Source organism: Macrobrachium nipponense, chromosome 6 (assembly GCF_015104395.2).
Source record: "Macrobrachium nipponense isolate FS-2020 chromosome 6, ASM1510439v2, whole genome shotgun sequence".
NCBI classification, from domain to species: domain Eukaryota; kingdom Metazoa; phylum Arthropoda; class Malacostraca; order Decapoda; family Palaemonidae; genus Macrobrachium; species Macrobrachium nipponense.
In genome coordinates this window covers 14181936-14189435 of record NC_061108.1, presented here as the reverse complement: position 1 = coordinate 14189435, position 7500 = coordinate 14181936, and the positions used below count along the sequence as shown (strand labels likewise).

General features: G+C 32.9%; 1 protein-coding gene across 2 annotated transcripts in view; it reads left to right on the top strand.

The window, feature by feature from the left end:
• The window catches only part of LOC135216388 (serine/arginine repetitive matrix protein 1-like), a 168938-nt gene that overhangs the window by 111444 nt on the left and 49994 nt on the right, over positions 1–7500 (top strand). The gene's annotated exons all lie outside the window — the stretch shown is intronic.

Here is a 7500-nt window from a genome sequence, read left to right as displayed (position 1 = left end):
TTGCAAGCCATTTCTCTCTACTGTGATGCTGGAAACGTTATAACTTATTATGATATATGCTTATCAGATAATACTATAAAACTACTAAATTTCTCAAAATGAATTTGAGTCCTTGAATGACTGTAATGTTCTTATGCTTTGATGCCCGATTTAAATACATTTAAATATGTATAATTCCCGAATGTGTACGTAATCATGCAATAAGGTGAAAACTGAATAAGTAGACCTTACCTTGGATTTTGTTTTATAAGTACTTTCTCATTTTTTTCCAAGAAACATTACTGAACAGTCAGCCAGAATCTCTTCCTCTATCACTGTGAGCTTTTAGTAAGAGGAAAGTATTGAGATGGCTTTAAGTCTGTACGTCCGCCCTCAGATTTTAAAAGCTACTGTGGCTAGAGGGCTGCAAATTGGTGTGTTGATCATCGATGCACCCTCTAATCATTAATCATACAAAATTGCAGCCCTCTAGTTTTCATTTTATTTAAGGTTAAAGTTATCCATGATCGTGCGTCTGGCATCGCTTTAGGTGCCAACAACACTGGCCGCCACCTGGCTGAGGCTGAAAGTGGTTGAGCGTTACAGACAGCATTATAAGCTGCACAGTTCAATTAGCATCACAGTAGCCATAACATTAAGGAACGTGCAGATTCATGTCTTTGACATTATTATTATTATTATTATTATTATTATTATTATTATTATTATTATTATTATTATTATTATTATTACTTTTTAGCTATAAAAGACACGAATGCAATTAGTATCACGGTAAACCACAAAACCAAGGAAAGTGCAGATTCCATAAATAATTCCTACTTTTCTGTTTAGATTCTTCTAGATATGACGGCTCAATTTACTACTTTATTTTCAGTTACTCAGCACTCCTAGTACCTTGTACACCAGGGATTTTTGTGGTTAGTACTAGGCTATTTTGCCACGACTCCTTAGTTAATTTTTTTAAAATTTATTTAGATAGTCTCTCAAACATTTTACCGTGATTCTTCATGCTGCCCATAGCTGAATCGATTGCGAATAATATCTTTTAATATAGCAATCTTTCACATTTTCTGATGTGGGAGTCAGATTCAATGTGGGTCCTGTTATACAAAAATTTTTTAAGCCATTTCTGTTCTTCGCATTTTTGAGTTCCCTCATAATACATTGCACTGTAATCACTGGATTTAATCTTGATTTCGAATTATATATATATATTATATATATATGTGTGTGTGTGTGTATATATATATGATATATATAGACATATATAATAACTATCTATATATATATATAAAAAATATATATACATATATATATATATAATATACATATATATATAGATATAATATTATATTACATATATACTGACATATATATACATTTTTACACGACACATATATATATATATATTATATATATATATATACATATATATTATATATATAATAATATAATATATATATATATATATATATATATATATATATATATTATAATATATATAAATAAATAAAATCAGCAATATGTCACCAAAAATCACGTGACAAATATGTACGTATAGCCACATGAAAGGTGAAAAATTAATGACCAGGTACCAAGTGCTTTCGTATATAGCTTCGGGGTGGCTATATACGTTATATATATATATATATATATATATATATATATATATATATATATATATGTATATATATATATGTGTGTGTGTGTGTATGTATGTGTGTGTGTGTGTGTGTGTGTGTATAAAGAGTTACATAAGCCCACACACTTCCTCATTGTGTGTTTTATGACCGAACCGAAACTGATTCCAAGGTAATGCAAATCCGTTATCTGACCGCAATTGTCTCGGTACCCAGAGCGTAGGAATTATAATGCCAATGATCTGAGACCACAAAAATCTCGTCTAAGTGACCACAGGTCCGACTGGCTTCATATCCCTAAAGTATAAATTATGTCTCTTTGTACTCAGAGAACTGAGAACATTTTCTCAGTTTTTGATGACTTTGAGGGCCGATTGTTCTTCTCTTTCTGTTGTTCAGCTGGGAGAAGTTTGAAGTTTGCTGGTTGAAATCTATATTGTGGCAATAAATTAGTCTTTGTAATTCTTCAAGTTTTGTTTTTTATTATATAATTTTTTTGGCAGTTTCATCACACTTCAAAGCTTACATATATACGTATATATATATATGTATATATATATTATATATTTTTATATATATATATATATAATGTATATATATATATATATTATATATGTATATTATATAAATATATATGAATATATAGATATTATATAAATATTTATAATGAATGATGTGTTTGGTTGATCATGTATATGTAGACACATTCTAAATAAAGAGAAATAAGAAAATCTGAAGGTATATTACGAAATACAATGCCCTACTTTTGGACATGGCAATGTGTTTACTAACCAAATATGTTTTTCTATTCAGTTTTTATAACCCACTTTTTAAAAAGCAATTACTGGAGCGGTCTCGCCGATGTCTACTTTTTCCCCTTACTCCTAAATGTCGACTTTCTAACGAAAGCGCCCGCAAAAAAAAAAAAAATAAATAAATAAAAAAAAGGCCAAATTAACAGCGAAAGTAATTGGCGTAAACGAAGCGTTCGTGCAGCGTATACGAACTGTTCAGTAATGCGTGAATCGAGGAATAATTTTACGAAACACTTGACACGCTCGCTTACCCGGTGATTTTTTTTTTTTTTTTTTTTTGTTTTTTTTTTTTTTTTTTTTTTTTTTTTTGCTTATTGGGGTTTTTCTCGTTTTTCCTCTATTTACGAAAGTTATTCTCTATATTGTGCTATTTATCTTTTGGAGATAAATGACTTAATTTCCATTGCAAAGGACAAGGAAGAATGTATTTTATAATAAGGTTTATTAATTTGACGGTGGCTGTATAAAAATTCTCTCTCTCTCTCTCTCTCTCTCTCTCTCTCTCTCTCTCTCTCTCTCTCTCTGTAAAAGTGGCCGTTTGTGAATAACACTTCTCATGAACGTGGAAAAGAAAAATTTGTCAATAAAACTCTCTCTCTCTCTCTCTCTCTCTCTCTCTCTCTCTCTCTCTCTGTAAAAGTGGCCGTTTGTGAATAACATTTCTCATGAACGTGGAAAAGAAAAATTTGTCAATAAATCCCTCTCTCTCTCTCTCTCTCTCACTCTCTCTTTTGCAAAATATGCAATACATCGTATAACACCGCTTTTTGGAAGGGTCTAAAAACAAACAGGTTAAGCTTTTCAACGTTTCTTTTCATGTTTTTTTTTTTCCCCCGACAACTCTCGCTAAACCTGTTTGTGACGTGACTGTTACAAACTCGTGTCTTTTCCTGTCAACTCTGCTTCCGTAACATCAAACTTCCAAGTGAAAACGAAAACAGAAGAAGAAGAAGAAGAAGAAGAAGAAGAATAAGAAGAAGAAGGAAAAGAAGAAGATAAAACTTGACTGTGCCCTGTAAATGGTATACTTATGCCGCTATGCTTGACTTCGGATATGCTTTTTTTTTTTTTTTTTTTTTTTTTTTTACATGGAGCGGTAAACGTTTCAATATGCGCAGTAGAAACAGTTGTACTACTTACATTTTTAACCTGAGAGCGGTAACCGAAACGGCTCTGGAAATACTATGTAAAAGTCTGATGACTGCCACCTGAATCTAAGAATTACCTGTTGATGGAATAGGCACTAACAAGACAGTTGACGAACGCAAGAAGTTTCTCACAAGCAAATTTAGCAAGGTCTTGGTGTAATCTGTGCAAGATGTGCTCTCCATATTTTTAATCATTACACTGACGGGACAGAAATGAAGTTCCAACTCATTTGAATTATTGGGAAATCTCATGGAAAAGAAAGTCCTCACAGACAAACGCGCGCACACACACACACACACACACACACAAATATATATATATTATATATATATATATATATATATATATATATATATTAATATATTTTATATATATACATATATATATATATATATATATATACAATATAATATATATATTGTTATATATATTTATACATTATATATATATATATATATATATATATATATATATATATATATATATATATACATGAGGATAAATAAAAAGTTCAAACCAAGTGTTGTCCAATTTATGTGCAGATGACGAAACGGTATGAGAAAATAGACGGGTAACAATAAACTGAATGGCAAGAATATACAGATAAAGACAAATGCGACGAACACCACTAACGGGTAACCAAATTCCCATTCTCTCTCAAACCAACGCCCATTTTCTTTTAAACCAATGCCCATTTTCTATTTAAATCAATTCCCATTTTCTATTAAACCATCATCGTCGTTCAACTAAGACTATATGACGGGTTTGAAAGGCCTGCCTTTCAACGAAGGTAAAAATGATAAAGAAAAAAAAATGCAATAAAACAAACGCCAGTCAGGAGCTTATCACCTCGACGCGAATTACCTGAGATGAGCTGAAGATTATGCAGTTCAAAGCCATTTACACCTGACGAAGGTCCCACGTCAGGAGCCCTTCACCGTGATGATAAAAGCCGACGTTTGACATATCCAGGTGACAGAGAGGTCGCTCTCCCTCGCTTCCAAGTTGCATTGTAATGCGAGCGAAGGTCAGCCATCAACAAACACTCCAGAGAAACGTGTTTTGCAAGATGGAAAACGAAGTCGCTTTCTTTTGCTTTTTTACTTGTTTTTATTCTAATACTATTATAGTGAAAACAAGTAAAAAAAGTGTTATTTCGTTTTAGAGCTTTCGAAGTACGGCTTTTATAATAATAATAATAATAATAATAATAATAATAATAATAATAATAATAATAATAATAATAATAATAACGTTATTATTATTTTTTGGGGGTGTCTATTACAGTCCTCCAATTCGACTGGGTGGTATTTATAGTGTGGGGTTCCGAGTTGCATCCTGCCTCCTTAGGAGTCCATCACTTTTCTCATTATGTGCGCTGTTTCTAGGAACACTTTCTTCTGCATGAGGCCTGGAGCTACTTCGGCATCTAGTTTTTCCAGGTTCCTTTTCAGGGATCTTAGGGTCGTGCCAAGTGTCCCTATGATTAAGTGTACAATGTCCACTGGCATATCCCATATCCTTCTTATTTCTATTTTCAGGTCTTGATACTTGTCAATCTTTTCTCTCTCTTTCTCTTCTACTCTGGTGTCCCATGGTATTGCGACATCAATGAGTGATTATTTTTATCATTATTATTATTCATAATCTATTAATGTGGCATTTTTTACTCAATATTTGTACCATTATCAAAAGAAATTTCCAAAATTTTACGTAAAACTAGGCCTAAAGCTTTCGATGACGTAGAATACCCGTGCAAGAACGAACGAAAACATGCAGAAAATTAAGAACAATAAACAAGGAGAATAAAGAAAACTCGACAGACAAATAAACATAGCCATAAATGATATACATCACAGCGAGACAGAATACCAAAGACTTAAATGAAACAATTAATTAAACCTCCCATATACCCTGATATTAAAGAGTAGTATCTAGACCTCCACGCGCCATTGTATGGCAAAACAAAGAGACGATGATGACCTTGACACGTCATTAAAGATGAACACCACGTTGACGATGACGACGATGGTGGATAATGACGTGTGACGATGTTGACAATGACGTGCCGGCCATTTAACACGCAAATAATGAACGATGGTGATTACGATGGTGATAACCTTGGAGAGGTGGGAGTAGCGTGTGGCATACTCATACTCAAAGAGGCAAAGTAGCTGCTACTGGAAAGATATTTTGCAACCCTTTTGTTACGGACTGATTCACCCAAGTGCTACTTGACGTATATAAGCGCTAAGAAATTCCTCCACGATTCCTTAATGGTTCGCGGGACGATGGAGGCGTTTTCTCTTCTGTCTCTCTCTATTTTCTTTATTTTCTCTACGTCACTAATATCTTTGGTCTCTTTAAAAACACTGCTTGCTTTAGTAGGGTTCTGTTTGATGTCTCTCTTGTGTTCGTCTAGGAATAAGGATTAATTAGATGAAGCAACAGCTTATAAAGATTCTGTAGGTGATGTGACAAGTGGAAAGAAGACAGAGAGAGAGAGAGAGAGAGAGAGAGAGAGAGAGAGAGAGAGAGAGAGAGAGACGGAATGATGGTTAATTATGCAACAATAGCTTAAAATGATACTGTAAATAATATGACAAGTGTAAAGAAGGCAGAGGGGAGAGAGAGTCGGAATGAGGGTAAATTATAGCTTAAAAGGATTCTGTAGATAATATGACAAGTGGAATAAAGAGAGAGAGAGAGAGAGAGAGAGAGAGAGAGAGAGAGAGCTAATTATATCAAACAATACATTAAATTGATTCTGTAGATGATGGATGTGACAATTAGAAAGAAGGCAGAGAGAGAGAGAGAGAGAGAGAGAGAGAGAGAGAGAGAGGTTGGTCTGAAATTAAGGTCTTCATGTCATCGAAATGGCTGACTTAAAGATAGTAATATTTTCTGGGTGGATATGGTACGGATAAAACTGTTGTATTAAACATACAATCACACAAACACACACACACACAAACACACACATACACACAAACACACATATATGTATATATATATATATATACTATAATATATATATATATATATATATATATATATATATATATATAGTGAACGATACTAATTTACCAAAGATGAAGACCATAACGCTAGCACTTTTTACTTCCGGTTACAACTAATTACTCCATTTAACTTATAAAATGAAAAAGCAGCGTAGAAATATAACAACATACTTTTTTTGATTCATCATTTTACTTTGTCGTCTCCAGATGAATCACCAATTATTCACGACCTTCAAGTGGGAATAAACTGCATAAGGGTTGTACTCATACGGTTTCTTCTGGCGTGTCGTGAAATCTTGTCATTAATAACAGTAGCAAAAGGTAAACGGTTTACTATCGTAAAAAGGGCATTTTCCTTCTTTGTAAAGGTAGTAAATTATACACTGAGACAAGTCATGCGACTCGTACTATGTCTCGTAAATGTGAATTTTAATTCAGTCCTGCAGCTTCAAGAATCTTTGGAAATTTCATTTTTAGTAGTCGTCTTAATAAACAACACATTCATTCCCCAAAAAAAGATAGTCCTGGCTGGTTTCTGTAATATCAATAATTTTCACAGTTAAGAATTTTTCTTGAATATATGACTTAGCAGCAGCTACACTAGCTCTTATCAGGTCTTATCAGTTTCCCCAGTAAAAAATAAATATTAAAAAGTGCTTGTGCTTTCTTCAAACTCCCTAACATTCATTTTCTCACCATTACCCGGTTACCGGAACAAAAAACTGACAGCAAGGTATTCGGATAGACAGCAAAATGAAAGTAGTAATGTATGGATCATGACCACGAATAGGTATAGATCGTTAGTAAGTATGTTATACTACACATACAACCAATATATATATATATATAATATATATATATATATATATATAGTAT